General features: G+C 46.5%; 2 long non-coding RNA genes across 3 annotated transcripts in view; one reads left to right on the top strand and one right to left on the bottom strand.

Moving 5' to 3' along the window:
- LOC144161955 (uncharacterized) overlaps window positions 1-19,017 on the bottom strand; it is a 124,855-nt gene that overhangs the window by 53,304 nt on the left and 52,534 nt on the right. The window lies entirely within an intron of this gene.
- On the top strand, window positions 5,648-8,774 carry LOC144162621 (uncharacterized). Its single transcript, XR_013320730.1, has 2 exons — window positions 5,648-5,983; window positions 7,377-8,774. It is a non-coding gene; the product is annotated as an uncharacterized LOC144162621 (long non-coding RNA).

Here is a 19,017-nt window from a genome sequence, read left to right as displayed (position 1 = left end):
ATACGAATGGGAGTATAACCCGTTTGGTTTTATTCTATCCTTTTCTTCGTTTATTCTGCTATGACCATGTCAAAAGCGAGACGACGGCCGAGCTGTCCCGCGCCGTCCCTCTTCCACGCGTGCAAGTGCTTCTCCTTAGGGACATCATATCAGCTACTCAGCGGTGGCGTGCACGGCTCTCTTGGTTTGGGTATGTGAGGCGGTTTTTTTTTAAATGTCCACGCGTTTTCGCGGGTCAACGTGGACTGTGTCGTGCCGAATACTTGTGGCTCTTACCGCAAGCCAACCTAGGCAAAATCACTCATTCTACCCGAAGTTATAGACGCCCGCATCTCGCATTTCGTTAGGTTCCCCCCTCCCATCCCCCCAATCCCAAACACCCTCTTCTTTAACCAGAAGGATTAACTACCATCTCCTCTCCCGCATTCCTGGAAGGAATTCCGGTGAATAATGGTCGGGACCAGTGCGACACCCTAAACTTGTGCATATGTACACAACCGCCATCTTGATGCGCTACAGCACATTCGTAACAGAAATCGCATTGCGCGGGAAATGCCATGGGCGTCTTTTATTTTTTTTCTTCCTCCGTGTGCGTGCGGCAGTGACCAATAGCAGTAAGTATACGTAGCGGTGTATTCATACACATCAAAACTTGTCGCCATTTGCAGAGCCCTATTCGTAGTTGAAAAAATATTCGAGCCGTTTCTTCACATAAAATATTTTACCCTAAATTTAAAATGAAAAAGTGCTTGCTTTGTTCTTTCCTTTTCTCTGTGACACCACCAGAACTTCCGCTACTGCAGCGTTTAAGGATCTGAAAGACGCCAGTGCAATCGTGCTTGGTTATAGGCCGGGGGGGGGGGGGGGGGGGTGTGCCCAGGAGAGGAAGTTAGGTGCACAAAAATGAGAGGCTTCCGGCGACATGGTGTGCAGTGGCAATATTTGTTGGCCAAAGGGCTATGTCGCTACCTAAATCAACTAAGCAGCTGATATTTTACGATAATGAATCAATGACCGGTTGAGGCTATCGATTTAGTTATTGGATTTAGTGGATGTGCGCGCCCACAAACCTTCCTCTGCTGGCGTAAAAGGATACGTTCCCTCGCCTTTACATCAACGAGAACCTTACTTCCTATAATGAAGAGCTCTGCCGCTTGGCTAGGCTTAAAGGTAAAAAAAAATTTCAAGTTTGTGTGGACTAGGAATGGCAGGGTGCTCGCTAAGAAAGAGGAAGGTCGCCCCATCGTTCATATCGATTCGAAGGCGGGCCTCGACTTCATTGTATAAAAATGGATAAATACCCCTTCCTAGTTTCTACATCTTTTTCTGCAGTCAAAGTTTTTTAGGTGTGATGGTAGTTCGGTTAAACTTTGCCACGTCAATATTCGATGGATTAGAAAACACCACTCCTTGGCTTTAACTTCATCGTATAGGACTTTCTGTGATGTTTTTGTGTTAACCGAGATCAATTTTCCTTGAGACACCCTTGCAGCTACACACTTCCTGGTTATCAAGTTTATTCTTAGTTACGCCCAATTGGAAAAAGGGGAGGCATAGCTGTCTTTATCAAAAACACATGCTTGGTTCAGAAATAACCTTTTCTTTGAAACAAGGTGAAGTGGTCGCATTGCGGTTATGTTCCCCCCATTACTACCATATACGCGGACGACATCACGCAGTGGGTGCCGGGCGGATGCGACGGACACGTTGAGTCTTCCCTGCAACAGGCGGTGGACGCCATAAGCAGAGGAGCTGGCCATCGCCCTGGCCATCGCCGACCCAGAGACGACGACGGTGCTTAGCGACTCAAAGAGTGCAGTGCGCAATTTCGCCAAGGGTTGGCTGTACTGTGAGGCGGTGCGGGTGCTCGAGCGGGTGAACATCGATGGACGCAAGGTGACAATCAAGTGGTTTCCCGCCCATGCGGGGAACGAGGTATCGGAACTCGCCACCAACCACAACGAGACGGCGAACGCAGTCGCGCGGGGATTAGCTGGCCGCGCGGCAGCAGTTGAATAGTCTGCAGAGTGGTGGACCAAGACGAAGCACAAGTACGATACCTTTCAGGGTATCACCAAATATTATAGCAATTGTAAAAGGGTGCTGGCACCGCCTCACCCCGAGCTAACCAGGGAGGAAGCGTCCACGTTCAGACAGCTGCAGACGAATTCACTGATGACCCCAGTCGTCATGAGGCATATACAGCCAGAACTCTATACGGACGACACGTGCGTGTTATGTAACAATGCTAGGACCTCGACCGCCCACTCACTCTGGGACTGTGAGGTGCGACCTAACGAGGCGGCAACCAGGACAGACCTACCGCCGTGGATCCAAGAAGCAGTGCGCAGTTGTGACAAGGACACCCAACTATCAGCCGTCAAGCAGGTCCTGGCGGCACTCGAAAAGCAGCACCGGAACGAAAGCTGCGGGGCGACGCCCTTCCTTATGGGGTAGCGGCGTCCAACCCCGTAGGGAGTAGCGAAGGGGTGGTCCGAGTAGGGGTGGCGTCGGGATCGACGAGTGGCTACGTCCGGGCGCAGTGTACACTGTGTCTGTTGCAGACATTCAACAAGGTCTTCCTTCCTTCCCCATTACTATCTTGAGTGGGTTCGGCAGCAGTAAACCGGGCACAATGCTCACCAAGCCGTTTTGCTTCATGGTGCAGGTTTTTGCTGCCATACTTCAAGCACTTCAAGTTCAACCGATATCGACTGGTCGCGCTCTAACTGGATCACCGACGAGCCATTTCATCAACACAAGCTTCACGCTATCAACTCAAGGCGAATGTTGTTGGGCGAACGATCGGACAAACGTGGCATTCCTGGAATATCGGGCGATTGCGGCTCATTCGACGACGTCAGACCACGTGACATCTTCGGGTGCTACAAAAGGCTTCGCTTCGCCTGCGGCAGCCAGTGGGTTCGGCAGCAGTACACCGGGCACAATGCTCACCAAACCGTTTTGCTTCACGGTGCAGGTTAGTAATTACTTGCCTGTGAAATGTTACAGAAGCGATAACCGATTTTAAATGCAGAGCATTTTAGTAACTCACGATGTCACCCGCGTTGGCGTCCGTAGTCCGCGTCCGCATCGCTCCCCCTACACTATATAAATACTTGCCGGCGCCAGGTTTCGATCCTACGACTCTGCGGGCGGAACGCAAGGTGCACGGTGCTCTACCAACTGAGCCACAAAGCCGACACAGAACGGAAGGTTACGAACGTGCCTTATATCCTTGACTCATTCAACCGTCGGCCAGAGGTGCGCCCTCTCCCCCGCGTCCTCCTCGCCTTCTCTCCGCTCGCAACGCCCTCTCTCGCCGCGTTCGGTTCGGGCGCACAACAGGTGGGGACGTGCGCAACACCCTCTCTCGCCGCGTTAGGTTCGCGCGCAAGAACAGGTGGGGCGCTCGCATCGCCCTCTCTCGCCGCGGTCGGTTCGCGCATGTCGTTTAAGCGCGCTGCGGTCGCTAACATCTGTGGCGTGATCGGGACGTCAGCATCACGCGTTCGCGTGGTGGCGATTTCGGCGCTATAACACTCTCTCGCGAGGGGCATTGGATTGGATTCGATTGGATTGGCTTGGATTTGGAATGGATTGGATTAAAGTGGATTGTGTTGGATTGTGTTGCGTCATAGCCGCTCCACGTTGCGTCATAGCCGCGGCAGGGGGTTCAGGGCACGTTTCACCATCGACTTCATCGACAATGTCTACGCTGGAAGACAACAATTACAACAACAACAACCAATACGTAATCCATACGACTTGCAGGTGCGCCCCCCCGCAGAAATGCTCTGCATTTGATCGTGCCCCTCGCGAGGGGGATGTTTCTTTTTATTTAGTACTGCTGCCTTGCCCACTGAAGCTTAGGAATATCTTTACCGATACTCTTTCCTTTGGACTAAGCTTGCTGACATGTGGTGACGTAGAACCAAACCCAGGGCCAACTGAAGAAGAAATGCTAACTAAACTTCTGCAGGGCCAAAATCAACTGACCGAATCCGTTAACACCACCCTAACAAAGCAGGGCGAGATAGAACAGAATGTTCTCTCCATAACGAAAAGGCTCGAAGGTTTGGAACTAGAGTTGACAGCCATGAATGCGCTAAAGACTCAAGTCGATAATTTGACAGCCGTCGTTGAACGTCTCGACAAGAATACGTCCTATCTACTGAACAAGGTCGATGACTTAAAAACAGAAGTAGGAGAAACAACATTATCGTCTACGGCCTCGACGAACAAAGCGACGAAACAAATGAGAGCCTAAACGATAAAATACAAAAAGAGCTATTTCAGGAAAAACTGGGAATTGAAATTACTAGTATGGAGCGGTGCCATAGATTAGGCAAGCCCAGAGACGTCAGCCGCCCTGTTATCATAAAGTTGCAGGACTACCGTGAGAAGGACTCGATTTTTGGTGCATGCAAAAAATTGAAGGGAACTGGTTTGTCGGTAACGCATGACTTTTCAAAGAATGTACGAGAGATAAGAAAAAAAAATATGGCAAAGCTCGGGTGACGAAAGAGACGCTGTCGCAGAAGTCAAACTGATTTTTGATAAGCTTAGTGTCGACGGAACTAAATTCGCATAGGATGTCGTGAAGAACAGACGCTATAAGGTGAAAAAATCCGGTAAATGACTTCGAAAAGAATGTAGGCGGGCTTTCGTAATCTTGAATATTAATTGCCGTAGCATCGTAAATAAAGCCGCTCTGCTGCAGGCTTTGTTTATTGAACACAACCCAGGCATTGCTGTACTTGCCGAAACCTGGCTAAACAGCGACATTTACGACAGTGAATTTCTACCAAAGAATTATCATGTGCTTCGCAAAGACCATGACAGAAGAGGGGGCGGTGTAGCGATCGTCTTTAGGGATTCACTCCAAGTTCTAAAAATGCTAGATGTTCCCGTGGGAGAAAGTTTATTTTGTAAACTATATTTTGAAAATGTTAGATACGTCCTGGGAGCTGTCTACCGTCCACCCAGCTCGCCTGCCACATTTTTGGAAGGATTAGAAGAATATTTACGTAGTTTTCTTAAAGTGGACGACAAACTGATTATAGCTGGTGATTTCAATTTACCTAATATTGACTGGTGCAATTTTTGTTCTCAATCATCGTCACTAGTTAACAACAAAATGCTAGACATTGCTTTCACGTTTGATTTACTCCAAGTGGTAGACAATTACACAAGGATCCAGAATGACTCTCCGGCAACTCTTGATTTAGTTTTTGTTAGCGGAACTATCAAAAACGAAGTGTCATGTAGGGTTACAGCAGGCATTTCTGATCACCTAGCTGTAGTATTAAAGGGGCACTGACACAAAATTGTGAAGGCGAGATAACTTCGGAGATAGATTGGTGGGAACACATATACATCATCTGCAAAATATCAGCGGCGAATACAGCCTAGAACATATTTAAAATCAATTTTAAAGTGTGCGACACGCAACCGAGCAGCCAGCAGAGGACCACGCGCAATCGACATCCCGAGGATATTGTGTAAATAAACAACGTCCAAACACGTCACGAGTTTGTGTTTGCCGCTTCCGCACTGCCGGCGTTTTTCGCCGGCTCGCCAAGCTCGCTGCATAGAGAAATAAAAAAATTAGAAGAGTGGACACACGGGCTTATCGCGGCCGAGTGGCGTGACTCGCGCGCCGTCCGGCAGTCGGCGCAAGTGGTAAAACACTATATATTTAAAATTAAGCTAACACACAATATTATACTTTTAAAATTTTGTTACACATTAGACTACACATTTTTATTTGTGTAATAAGTTGAATGGCTGTCAATGTAAATTTTTGTGGCTTGTTTGCGCCAAGCCTGGCCAAGCCGCCAAGCCGCAAGCGCAAGCCGCCATTTGGCTCTTTCGGCAGCGTTTGCACGTGCGTTTCTGCAGCCTCGTGCTAACCTCTGTTGTTGAGAAGGAAACGCCTAGCGCTTTATTTGCGACATCGGTTTTGCATCCTGAACGAAAGGTGAGACTTTCTTCTTTAAAGTGCTGGTGTGGCGTATCATATTTACGTTTCCTTGTACTGCAAACGCTGCGAGCACTGCGTAACCTCAGGGAATCAGGCGTAGCTAGTGCTGCGTCTTTAAGATAAGCGCTTTGGAAACGCCCCGGAAAGGCGTAAGACACCATTTTTTAGCTGGACGTAATGGTATTTTAGGCTGGTTGTGCCGTTTTATCTAGCGCTGAGGGATGCCAGCGGTACGCGCCCGTCGTCGCACGTAGCGTTTACGTGCCGCAAACGACGGCTGTGAGTTGCGGAAGTGGCCGGCCGGCCGGCGGTCCGTAGGCGAAGCAGACGTTGTGCGCTGTCGCTGCACTGAATTACGTGAGCCGCAGGCTGCGTTGTATTATACTAGCTAGCCATTGCTAGCTTGGCCAACTGTTACTGCTATTATGGCCGTGATGCGCTGCAAAGCCGTCCGGGCTAACGTACACGGCGAAGTAGCCGTATCTGCATTAATTTGACTTATCTGGGCATAACCAGCAGCCCTACACTCATCGTAAGTTTTACACATGGGTGCATACCAAGCTGCCTGCGTACAAAGCGAACCCGCTCGCCGACGCAGATAACGCGCGCTCGTCGCTTCGCTTTGGCGCGCCAGGTACGGTAAAAATGCTTCTTTCGTCGGCAGATAACAGCTTTGCTCGATGCGGGGTGAGTGCGCAGTGCATTGAAACCTTCAAATTTGGTCTTCGTTCTACATCGTATATCAATTCCGGTATCGCAGGCATTGCATACAACTGTTCCACACTTGCCGTTTTTTCAAGCGTTTGCTCTCTTTTCTCTCGTCATATTTTGGCTAGTTTCATTAAACACGTATTGCGCAGATTGCACCTGTTTAGTCGGAACTGTGTGTTTCTTGTCATATCTTTTTAAGGCATGGCCTTTGGCGGTCAGTAGTACTCAGTACGACGCTCACTGCTGCTTGCCATGGTGCGCCCAAATATACTTTCGCCAGGTGCCCGTTCTCGGGATGCGTTTCTTTCGCGAGCCCGTGGGGCAACAGGTTTGTTTAACGTTCAGCTCGCTCTCACTCTTCGTCCTGATTTTACAAAAAAAGACAAAGGGATTCAGGCTATGTGAGCAGCGTTATCATTCTTGTTAACCCAAACAATAGGTGAATTGCATTAAGAATGTGCCTAACCAGTGTTGCGAAATTACAAAGACCCATATTTTAAGTGTTGCTAATAGCTTGACCGCATGATTGCTGAATAGAATAAGAGAACTTGTGTTTTAAATAGGTGGCATGCACTGGAGGCAATACTTGAATACTAGTTGCAGTGAAATTTACAGACTATTCGCATATCATCTGTTATTGCAAGCAGTTTGTGTACTATATCACCTATCACCTGTGCAGGTCTACAGGTGCCCTCAAGACAGAGCCAACCAGCCAGCTGCATTCTTCATACCAAACATGGTGCAAGCACTTCATGAATCGTGCCCTCACAGGACTCACAAAAGTGGCCGTGCCAACTGTTCTCCCAGAGTTATTCAGTTGTATTAATGACTGCCTGCAATGCTTCTTGCTACCTTATTGATGCTTCTGATGGATACCGCAACTGTATTCCATCTATTGAACCTTGCCATTAGCACCTAAAATCTAACGCAAGTCTCGGCACTCAATAAGGCGTGACCACTTAAAAGACTATCGTTGACTCAAGGAACAAACGGTTTTTTATCACTGACATGCCTCATATCATTAAAACCACTAACAACAGCGTATAGTCTCCAAATTCCACTCGCAAGTTATTGTTGCTGCTAGTTGTAATATTGTGAAAACAGTACATTCACAAAAACCATTTTACATTATGAAGACTGCCAGGGTAAGAGGTCATGCTAAATGTCGTTTGTCACCATACGTGCTGCCTGTTGTCGGACTGGCCTAGATGAAGAGAACCATGTTGGGACCTACGTTGTCAAATGCTTATGGGATTCTGTAATGTGCCACCATTGTCTCATACACGAGAAGCATATACTGCTTCCCTGTTTCTTATATTAGACTGTTCGTATTGACAGCGGAAGGCATGAATTTGTGTGCCTTAATCGAGCCTGGAACCTGTCGGTTGACTACGTGCACGTACCTAAAATATCCCTGCCTGACCCTTTGCCTTTACTGGGAAGGCAACGCTTTCGGAAGGTAACCCGGCTTCTTGGGAAAATGCACCCTTGCAAGGAACCAATGGGAAGTTGATTTTTTTCCTCTTAACCTTTTGCGTGTGCATCTCCACATAAATGGGATTTCTGTTCAATTACTGCTACTGATTTGAAGTTGCCCCGAGGCAATAGATCTCATCAGCGTTCATCAAATAAGCGAGGCCATCAAAGCCAAAGTTTTTCCCTTCTTTCACATCCTAACTGGAGAAATTGCCAGACTAAGAAGATTATCTGCGGAGATAGTGGTTGTAAACAGTTGCAAGTATCCCAGTGTCTAGATTATGTTATGGTTGATATTTTAGTATGACTGCAACAGCGAACAGCGTCTGAGGGTGTCGTAGATACAAGTAAATCTGTGGATGGCTGAGTTTCTCGGTTTTCTACATTTTCAATTACCGTGGAGAAAAAATCCTTTGTGTGGTTGTGGTACCTTTACTTGTGCATTTTTTTTTCATTCCTGGAAACGTATTTTCCTCTCAGTACTGTGTATTGTCTCTGTTGTGTATTACTCACTGTTTATTATTATATGTGTGTTGCAAAGAATGATGACAATTTGAACTTGTTCCGTTTACTGCCATGCAATAAATATTTCTTCATTTATGGTGTGTCTCTTTTATGTGGCTCGGCAACATGTGAACACGCGACAGAATTCTTAACCAAGTGTGAGTGGTACTGTTAATTGCAATTTCACGTTTTCAGAAAAAGGTTTTTTTTCTGTAAAAGCATACGGGCACTAAGCCTGAGAATGATATGTTCAAATAAACACTAATTATTGCATGAAAGCGTCCGAATACCGTACCGATGCCCGTCGCTGTGAGCAGCGCTTTCCAGTCCTTCAAACTACCCGCCAAAATCGGTGTCCGCGAAACCGAAACCGAAAGTGAACGTACGAAAGTATGGTTACTAGTTTGGCTCTCCGTCCGCTCGGTGCGCTACACTACAGTACAGTCATTCGGCCGCAGGGCTCTATGGGAGTGTCCACTCTTACCAGTATTTCTTTCTCTATGCTCGCTGTTCCAATCAAAGGGCCGGAGGGCGGAGCTTCTGCTCTCGAGAACGAACGACCCGATCGTTGGCGGCGGAGGCAGCGGAGGCGCCGTGATTTCGTCAGCTCATCGGGCAGCTGGCCGCGACCAAAGTTCTACAGCGATTCCAGGCACTCTGTTTCTATTACTGTTTATTACCATTGGAAGCGAAAACGCGTCGGAGGTGGCGGAGGCACGAAAAGCCCACTGAGCTAGCCGCACGGTCGCTGTGAAGGCGGCGGCCACGGCCGCGAAGTGGCCCAGGCCGGCGCAGGTAGCTCGAGTATAGCTTGTTACCGCTGCACGAAATTGTCCCCAAGTCCCGACCATGGTGGCTTACATGAGAAAGGAGTTAATGATGCGATGGCGGGTTGCATTAAAAATTGTCAACTGCACCGCTTACGAGAGCGGCACTCGAATATCCGCCGCAGTGCTAAGCCGAACACATCTGTAGGCGGACCTGTAGGCAGACCGGCCGGCTGCTCCCAGCGCGCGTCTTGCCACCCACCGTCTCGAGCGTCGCGCGTCGTTCTTTAGCCGCGGTAGCATTTTCACTCGCAGCGCCTGCGTCACATCCACGGTCGCTTTTAAATTAAGCGCCTCACGAGATCAGTGCGTGGGGGCATTCGCAGAAACTGCCGTCGATGCGGATTCGACAGTGCTACGGCGGCTCTGCTCTGTGATATCCGTCCGACGGTCACGTGGTCAGCTTTGTTCACACAAAATCCATCGTTTCGCGGCACTCGCTGAAACCGAAACTGCGACTGGCCGCATTGAAAATGCCTCTAATTAAACAACCGTCGCACGCTGAAGCAAATGAGGTTTCTACAGGTTATAAGTAGGTCACAAGCTACTTATCGCAACAAAAAAAAACAAGATGCAAAATTTTTGTGTCAGTGCCCCTTTAAGTTTACTAAACGTTCCTCCTACCTGTTCAGACAGGGTACAGTTTTACCCAAATTTTTCAAGGGCCGATGACGAAGCTATTCTTGATGCATTGGACCTTCACTTCGATACATTTTACAACAGTACCTGTGATATCAATAATTTATAGTTCATGATTAAATATATTGTCTACGATTGTATAACCGTTATGTCCCCAAAATAGCCAAAAAATCGAAACACTACAACCCCTGGATTACTCGAGAGGCGTTACAATTGGAGCGTAAGCTTAAGCGCCTTAAGAAAAAATCGAACCGCTCAAGCATTCCTCAAATCGAAGTAAAAATTAATGAAGCGTTGCGGCAATTAAAACTACAAATTGCTGCACATAAAGCCAACTATTACGGTACAACTCTTCCAAGTTTAATAACGACGTCTCCGCAGCAATTTTGGAGGTTGGTAACACCCATTTCAAGCTCAAACAATACATTTATGATAGATGACGAATGCATTAGTGACGACTCTGTAATTTGTTCTGAGTTCCACGAATATTTCACGTCTGTATTCACGAAGGATGACGGTAATTTGCCTGTATTCGTTGCGACTTGTCCGAGTATTCCCGACATAGTTCTTTCTGAACAGGGTGTTCTTAATTTATTCTTGAAGCTCGAAATCAAGAAGACTTCTGGCCCAAATGACATCCCCAATACGTTTTTAAAGCGCTATGCAGAATGGTGAGCTAAGCACTTACTTGTTTTATTCTCTAGGTCTTTGAGTGAATGTGAGGTGCCGGATGACTGGAGAACAGCCAGAATCAAGCCGATACACAAAAAAGGAGACAAGTCACGTTTTCCAAATTATCGCCCAATTACAATTCTATCCAGTTCACGCAAAATTTTAGAACACATAATACATAAGCACATTTCTAATTTTCTTGAAGAGCATAACGTCCTCACAAGTTTTCAGCATGGCTTTCGGCGCTGTCATTCTACCTGTACGCAGTTAGTTGAAACTCTTCACGACTTTGCTAGTTCAATTATTGATGGAATTCAAACTGACGTTATTTTTATGGATTTTAAAAAAGCTTTTGATACAGTTTCTCACAATAAACTTTTGCACAAATTAGACACTATATTAAAAAACGACAAACTAGTTGCATGGGTTGCAGCATACCTATCTAACAGCCAACAATTTGTTTGTTTCAATCGTACGTCATCCAGATATGTTCGTGTTGATTCTGGCGTTCCCCAGGGATCGGTGCTTGGTCCCTTATTGTTCTTGATTTTTATAAATGAAATTGTTACCGGACTGTCAGTTGGTGTCAAACTGTACGCCTACGATTGCATATTATACAACAAAACTATGTGTGCTGAGGATCAGACTAGGCTGAATCATGAGTTTGAAAAAGTTGTGGATTGGTATCGGCAGTGGCAAATGAGCATTAATTTTGACAAAACCGTTTTTATGAAAATAACACACAAGAAAGCCCCTTTTTCACACATCTACACTGCTGGCGACATTAGTCTGACAGAAGTGAACCAATATAAGTACCTGGGCTTGTGGATTTCGAACGATCTTAACTGAAATAAGCATATCGATACTGTCTCGGCTAATGCTCTTCGCAAACTCTTCTTTTTAAGACGTGCCTTAAAATAGTCAACCCCTCTGTGCGCCTCCTAGCTTACAACACAATTATTCGTCCCATGCTAGAGTATGCGGTAATTATTTGGGATCCATACACTCAAACCAATATTAAAAACTAGAAAACATTCAAAAGAAGGCGGTAAGGTTTATATACAATTCTTACGGGTGCACGTCGATAACTGCACTTCTCCATAAGAGCAACCTGCCCACAGTATCTGAGAGGAATCGCATCCTACGCCTTAAATTTTTCTATCAAATAGTTACTGGACAGTATGCTATTGACACCTCCAACATCTTTCACTTTTCAACTGGTTACGATACAAGACGCCGACATACGCTAACAGTCACACCACTCAATCCACGCAACAACTGTTTCAAATACTCCTACTTCACAAGAACCATTGTCGATTGGAACAACCTCTCTAACAATGCGGTAACCGAAACAACACTATCTGCATTCGAGTCGCACCTGCTCACATGATGCATCTTCTTCTGTTTTCTGTATATTTTGGTCTATGTTTGTGTGTGTGTTTTGCCGCGACAGTTACTCATGCAAATTATATTTCTCCCACCCTGCTAAGATCTTGAACAAAGATTGCAGTAATAATAAATAAATAAATCTCTTGTGTTGATATCGGTGTACCGCCCACCTTGCTGTAATGGGCGCATATTTCTGCAATAACTAAATGTGGCCATTTCTTCCCTGTTGTCTGGTGACAACATATGTATGACAGGTGATATAAACATTGATACATTACGCCCCAACTTGCCACTAACTGGGGACTATTTAAATGTATTGTCCAAATGGGGTCTACACTGTGCAATTTCCAAAGCTACCCGTTAAGAATTTTTGTCCAGTAAGCTCGCGACTTCTTGCTCATACCACATCAACATACGCGTTCACGATTTTCAAAGCCTCGCTGCTGTAATTGAAACTAAACTTTCGGACCATTATTTTGTTGCATGCTCTTTCTCACCGAAGTCTTCACATGTGCGCACAGTCGCGAGCAAAAAAACAATTTCAGTCATTGATCCGAGGGCATTTGATAGGGAAATCGCGCAGTACGACTGGCATAACTTTATATGTATTACATCTCCCAGTAACATGTACGACAAGTTCGTAACTTTGCCCGATTAAATCAAGAAAACTGCAGCACGAATAGTGAATGTCACGCAAACCAACTCTAATAAAAAATGGGTGACAAAATAAGTCCTTGTCGCCATTAAACAAAACGATAAGCTTTGGGCTCGACCAAAGCGTGCCCCACAAAATGCGATTCTCAGTAGAAGCTTAAAAAAAAGTCGAAATAAGGTAAACGCGATGATACGTCTAGCTAAGCGCAACCCCGAAGATGCGTGGTTCAATTCTGGGAAAACTTGGTCCTTCATTAACGGCATGACACGTTCTAACGTACAATCTAGCAAGGATGAATACTTTTTCTCGTTTTTCTGGTGATGGACTGAATATTGCCAATGGTTTCGACGACATAAATATTATTGTTATTAATAATGAGCGTATGAATATGGACAAATCGCACAGGATTTCAAATGACTTAGTGCACTGGGACACTGACTTCAACATATCCAGAAATAATAAGAGGTGACTTGCAAGTAATATGAAAAAGTAATTTCAGTCTCACAAAACATAACTGTAGAGGAGAGTTTTGAGCCGAACATTTATTTATATAAATAAATAAGATCATCCGTGGCTAGCATTGCACCAGTGACCCGAGGTTCGTGAAACCTGCGGTTTGGCCGAAAGCATAAGAAGCAAAATAAAACTCAGAGACAACATGATTCACCCTCTAAAAACTGAAAAACGAATGCGAGAGCTTGCTGTTAATATATAATGCTTGCTAATTGCCTTGATTGATTGATTGATTGATTGATTGATTGATTGATTGATTGATTGATTGATTGATTGATTGATTGATTGATTGATTGATTGATTGATTGATTCATCATGTATCACAGCCTTGTTATCAGGAGATGGGGAAAATTGCGCTTGATTAGTAAAATGCCCTCGGTGTCGCTTCACCGAGGGTATTTAATGCTCTTGGTCAGTTCCGGGAAGGCAGTATCTGCCCGGTGACCGTTAAGACGTAGGCTCACTTAGGCAGTGAACCTATGAGCCTACGCCTTAAGGGTCACCGGTCAGAATACTTAGCGAATTCTCCATAGCTGTAGCGCGGCATTTCAACCAACCAGGCCACAATTTTGATGACCTTACGTTGTATATACTTCAATCAAACTTTAAGACTTCTAGGGACAGAACATACCGAGAATCCTATTTAAGTCACAAATTCAACTCCATGGAACCTGCTGGAATTAATGGGGATAGGGGCAACTTGGAATCCTTGCGATATTCACAGGGAATACAGCCAAAGAATATGACCCCTCCCTCTGCTCATGTGTACACCTAATTCCTTTACTTTTCTTTCCTTAGCTTCCATTTTAGTACTAGCAGGCATCCCTCCAACCTGTTCTCTGGATTCCATTTTCTTTTATTTTCTTCTGCCTTTTTTGCTCCGCTTTTTCTTGTGCCCCATACGTCCCTCCAACTTTATCTTTTCGTTTTTGAGTTTCAGGAAAGGTCTGTTCCAGGAATGTTGCTGTTGGCGACACGGGCCATTCAGGTTGTGTGGTTATTGCTTTTTTTGTGTATGTGTTTTTCCTTCATTTGGTCTTTTTTCCTGAACATAGTTATTCTCCTCCTTCTCTAACTTGTCTTTTGACCTTAGGTTTGCAGATAGCTTCTGATAAGGACTCCTCTCACCACCTGTTCTGCTTCCGCCGTTTCTAAAAACCTTTTGGTAGGCCGCGCGGCGGAACAACAAACACCCTTGCATCTTTTCTCTCCAAAAATTTCCGGGAATATCACCCCCGGCTACTTCCGTCTTACCGACTTCGCGGCTTAAACTATACAGCCTTCTTCCCCCCTCAACAAGTTGCCCTACATACTCTCAAACCAATCCGCTTTCTCAATTCCACTTCCTTCTCTCCTCTCACCTGGCGACCTACCTCTATATAAAGCGTGCCAGCAAGGCGAGAAGTTGCCCTAAAGAAGGCAAGTCGCTTTGCTCGAACGCTGGCAACAATATTTTCTTGTTTTCTCTACCATCTGCCAAGTTTTATTGCTGTCTATATACATATATATAAATATAAATATATATATATATATATATATATATATATATATATATATATAAGTATATATATATATATATATATATATATATATATATATATATATATATATATATATATATATATATATATATATAAGTATATATATATATATATATATATATATTGAGAGGCTCCGACGAGAAGGCTTTGTTGAAGGCGAGAAGGCCCTTTATTCGGCAAGCAGCAGCCCGAACCGGAGAAGGGACTTCAAACCACGATGATGATGATCGAGCGTTCCGCGCCCAGGCGATGATGGGCTGATGATGAACGGGCGAGGTAAGAAGATGAAGACGATGCATTGATGGCACATAAATAGAGGGAAAACGATGAAGGAAGCTCGGCAGTCCCTTGCGCTTACACATATTTCCCGGGAACATAGAAGCGGCCATCCTGGCCCCAGGTTGTGTCGGGGATGGGCGCCGAATGAATTTCTTCAAGCGTGAGACAGGAACGATTTCGGTCCCACGGCAGCGATGGTCAGAAACAGTGCGGATAGGAGTCACGCGGTAATTAACTGGTGATGTTTGTTCCACCACAGTGTAGGGGCCAATAAAGCGAGAAAGAAATTTCTCACACAATCCGGGGGTGCGGACAGGTGTCCAGAGTAGAACTTCGTCCCCTGGCGCAAACGATACATCTCGGTGAGTGGAATCGTAGTTAGACTTGCGGACCTTTTGGCTGGCCTCAGTATTTTCGCGAGCGAGTCTTCGGCAGTGTGCAACCCTGGACACAAATTGTTCAGCAACGTTTGTTGAAGAATCACCAGGTGCAGAAAAGAAAGACAGGTCTAGGACAGAGGACGGCTGGCGGCCGTAGACAAGGTAAAACGGTGAAAATCCAGTTGTGCTCTGTACCGCGGTGTTATATGCGAAGGTTACAAATTGGAGAATGCTGTCCCAGTTTTTGTGATCGGGGCGAATATACATCGAAATCATGTCGGAAAGTGTGCGGTGAAAACGCTCCGTCAAGCCGTTGGTCTGTGGATGGTAACTGGATGTGGTTTTGTGGACAGTGTCGGCGGCACGAAGAACTTCTGCGAAGACTGCTGCCAGAAATGTTCGGCCGCGATCACTGATAACAACACGAGGAGGGCCGTGGCGCAAAAAAATGGCGCGTAGGAAAAATTCGGCCACTTCTAAAGCGCAGCCGGTTCGGAGAGGTGCGGTTTCTGCATATCTGGTCAAATGGTCGACGGCGGTAACAATACACCGATGGCCAGCAGGAGTCTCAGGCAATGGTCCGTATAGGTCGATACCAACGACCTCAAACGGGGCCGCAGGGCACGGCAAAGGTTGCAGTTTGCCGGCAGGTGGTGACATACGCCGTTTGCGGTGTTGGCAAGGTATGCAGGAAGCAACATATCTTGCGACGCTGGTGGAAAGTCCAGGCCAGAAGAAATGGCTCTTGATGCGATTGTAGGTTTTGCGGTATCCTAGATGCCCTGCTGTGGCGTCGTCATGAGAAACTTTCAGAATAATATTCCGGAGAGACTGCGGGACGACCGGAACCCATTTATCGCCAGACGGATGGTAATTGTAACGATAGAGGACTCCATCCAGAAGCTTGAATTTGTTCAGCTGACGGCGGTAGCGGCTGTTTCGCGGTTGCACTAGTCCGGCCAGTTGGTCGATCAAGGTGCGGCAGTATTGGTCTTCACGTTGGCGCGCAACTAAGTCCGAGGAGGATTGCAGTTGAGTGGCGCCTAATGGCGCCATGGGTAAGGCTGCCGAGGCAGTAGAGGAAGGACCGTCAGCGTCTGGCAACTCCGCAGGACAACGAGATAGGGCGTCAGCGTCCATATGTTTTTTTCCCGGACTTGTAAATTACAGTAAAATCATACTCCTGCAACTTGAGGACCCAGCGCCCGAGTCGTCCTGAGAGATGTTTAAGTGACGATAGCCAGCATAACGCGTGGTGATCGGTAACGATGGTAAAGGGACGTCCGTACAAGTACGGCCGAAATTTTTGGACTGCCCAAACAACCGCAAGACACTCCTGTTCAGTTATCGAATAGTTGCGCTCAGCGGCTGTCAAAGCTCTGCTTGCGTAAGAAACAACTTTTTCCAGCGATGAGGCACTGCGTTGTAAGAGCACCGCACCTATTCCTTTCCCACTGGCGTCTGTGTGGAGGATAGTCGAAGCGGTGTCGTCAAAGTGGCAGAGAACGGTATCTGAGGTGAGGGCTTACTTGAGTGTTTCAACCGCTGCCTCGCAGTCATCCGACCAATGGAATGAAGAACCGGTGGCCAATAGATTGTGAAGAGGGGATGCAATCGTGGCAAAGTTTCGAATAAAGCGGCGAAAATAGGAGGCGAATCCAAGAAAACTGCGTAAATCTTTCAGGCAGGCTGGTCTCGGGAAGTTGAGCACCGCATGAACTTCATCAGGATCAGGCCGAATTCCATCCTTGCTGACAATATGTCCGAGCACTTTAATTGATTTGCTTGCGAATCGACACTTTTTTGCATTGAGCTGAAGCCCGGCGTTAGAAAGACTTGATCGAGGCGTCTTAGATGCACTTCAAAAGACACAGAAAAAACAACAATATCGTCAAGGTAACATAGGCAGGTTTTCCATTTCAGATCACGAAGGACGGTATCAATCATTCTTTCAAAGGTTGCGGGAGCATTGCATAAGCCAAACGGCATCACATTGAATTCATAGAGGCCGTCAGGCGTGGCGAATGCTGTTTTTTTCTTTATCTGCTTCGTTCATAGGAATTTGCCAGTATCCGGATCGGAGATCTAAACTCTAAAAGTATTCTGCACCTTGTAATGTGTCCAGGGCGTCATCGATACGTGGCATGGGGTAAACATCATTTTTTGTGATTTTGTTAAGGGCCCTGTAATCCACACAGAATCTCACGGAACCGTCCTTTTTCTTGACCAGAACAACGGGCGAAGACCAGGAGCTCGATGATGGACGAACAACGTCCCGCTTAAGCATGTCATCAACATTGTCTTGTATTACTTTACGCTCAGCCGAAGAAACGCGGTACGGGCGACGACGAACAATGCAGGACCCATCCGTTTCGATTCGGTGAGTCGCTGCTGCTGTCGGCCCAGGACTGGAGAATGGGAGTCAAATGCTGCTTTGTGTTTATCCAGGAGACCTCGTAGAGCTTTCCGCTGACCTGGCGTCAGTTCAGCGCTTATAGTGGTATCCAAGGAGACTGACACTGAAGTTTCGATTTGGCAGGTAGGTACATTAGAAGAAATGGGGCATATACAGCGGACATCAAAACCCTCATCGTGAGGGACAGAAGCGATAGTGGCTCCTTGTGGCATTAGGATCGGTTCCAAGGTAGTGTTCTGTACGGCTAGCAGGGCGGAGCCATGCAAAAATCGTACTAAGCAAGGAGGCATCACTACCCCTTTAGGTGCAAAATTTCCAGTCGGCACAATGAACACGTCTCCATCAATCATGTCCCTTGACGTAGTGGAAATAACACATTCCTGGCCAGGCGGCAGAACAAAATCAGTAGCTGTTACTAAGCGTGACTCTGCCGCTTCCACAAGCGCGGCAAGGTCGGTGTCAGTCATGTGAATAGAAGGTTGCCGACAAGAAATAACAGCTGAAGCAGAAGATAGAAAGTCCCATCCCAGAAATAGTTGATGCGGACAGTGTGATAACACAGCAAACCGGATATGATGGCGGATGCCGTCGATGAACACGCGTGCTGTACAATATCCGCTGGGTTTTATCGCGACACCGTTAGCACCACGCAGAACCGGACCACTATAAGGTGTTGTGACCTTACGCAACAGAGAGCACAATTCAGAATGAATAACGGAAATGCTAGCACCGGTGTCTACTAAAGCTTCTACACTAATACCTTCCACGAAAACAGTTAATGTATTTGATGGGCGCAATGGAGGACTTGTTAAATTTTCCAATGATGCAGTTATACCTCCAAAAACTGCTCCTTTTAGTTTTCCGGGTTGCGGTCGAAGGGTTGAGTAGCGGGACGAAGAGGAGAGGAGGAGCGACGGAAAGGTGACGGCGAACGGCGTCTCGGCAGACGGGAGTTGGGCGGGAAATCGCGGGTGTCCGGGGAGGGGGAGGCACGTCGGGAAGAAGCATAAGTCTGCTGAAGGTGGTCGA

This window comes from Haemaphysalis longicornis, unplaced genomic scaffold, assembly GCF_048455015.1.
Source record: "Haemaphysalis longicornis isolate Haplotype H1 unplaced genomic scaffold, Haemaphysalis longicornis Haplotype H1 scaffold_12, whole genome shotgun sequence".
Taxonomy (NCBI): domain Eukaryota; kingdom Metazoa; phylum Arthropoda; class Arachnida; order Ixodida; family Ixodidae; genus Haemaphysalis; species Haemaphysalis longicornis.
This window is presented reverse-complemented; position numbering and strand designations above follow the sequence as displayed.